Genomic DNA, 1,379 nt, shown 5'->3' with positions numbered 1-1,379 from the left:
CACTGCATCAGCGGCACAGCCAAGGCCCAACCAACGATGCAACCACCAGCCACAAGCTGCACTCGATAGAGAGAGATCCCATGCTGTTTGTATGTCTATTAATTACGTACTTTTTGAACGCGAGTTGCACCCTGATTTCACACAAAAACGCCTAATAATTCGATTCCACTGGAATGCACATTTTGATGCTTTGACTGCTGAGACACCTTCGACTATTGAAGACCCTTCAAGACGCCGTGATTCTCAAGACCCCTAGAGAACCCCAAAGACCCAAAAGTCCCCAATGACACAAAAGTCTCCAAGGACCTAAAAGACCCAGAGGACCAAAAAGACCCAAAAGACCCAATAGAGCATGAAGACCCGTGAGTCACTGAGAACGCAAAATACTCCAAAGAACCAAAAAGATCCAGAAGACCCTGAAGACCCCAAAAGACCTCAAAGACCCAAAATATCCAAAATAACCCGAAGATCTAAATGTAACCGTGGTCCCAAAAGTCATTGAGAACCAAAAAGACCCCGAAGATGCCAAAATACAAAAAATAACCTGAATACCCTGAAGACCCAAAAGATCCCAAAGTCCCTGAGGGCCCCCTAAGTCCCCAAAAGACCCTGAATACCCAAAAGTCACCAAAGACCCAAAAGACCATGAAGACCCCAGATACCATGAGGACCCAAAAGACTCCAAAGACCCAAAAGACTCCAAAGACCCAGAAGACCCAAAAAGTCACCAAGGACCCAAAAGACTGTGAAGACCCCAAAGTCATAAATAACCCAAAAGATACTGAAGACCCTGAAGATCCAGAAATACCCTGAAGATCCCAAAAGACCTCGAAGACTCAAAATATCCAAAATGCCCTGAAGACCCAAAAGACCTTGAACTCCCAAAAGTCACCAAGGACCCAAAAGACCATGAAGACCAAAAAAGACCCCTCAAGACCATTCAGACCAAAAAAGACCCCTCAAGACCCTTTAGACCCATCCCTTCCTTCCCTCCATAACTTCCTCTTTCCCTTCCCTCCCTCCCTCCTCTCTCCCCTCTTCTCCCCACAAACCCCCCCCCCCCTCTTAATAATGCCGGCAGTGAAGTGACGGGTTGTATTTACTAGTATTACAAATAAATTTTAAATGAGTATAATATCACCAATATTACAAATAAATTTGTACAAAAGAAATGTTTGTATTATGATTGGTGTCATTCATGACAACGAAGCAAATGTGTGACATCCATTTCCATAACGACATATGGAGAGTCAAGTTTAGCGAACCGAGCCATACTAGTAATCCACAAAACAGAGATGCACCTTTCTTTGATACGGTCTTGCTTTTTCCATGATCCACCAGAGATTCGTGATTTCATCTCCAGTACATCTTCCTCTTGT

This window comes from Eptatretus burgeri, chromosome 18, assembly GCF_056783735.1.
Source record: "Eptatretus burgeri isolate ZD-2024b chromosome 18, Ebu_testis_v1, whole genome shotgun sequence".
Lineage (NCBI taxonomy): Eukaryota > Metazoa > Chordata > Myxini > Myxiniformes > Myxinidae > Eptatretus > Eptatretus burgeri.
The sequence above is the reverse complement of the archived record's forward strand: the minus strand, read 5'-3'. Positions refer to the sequence as shown.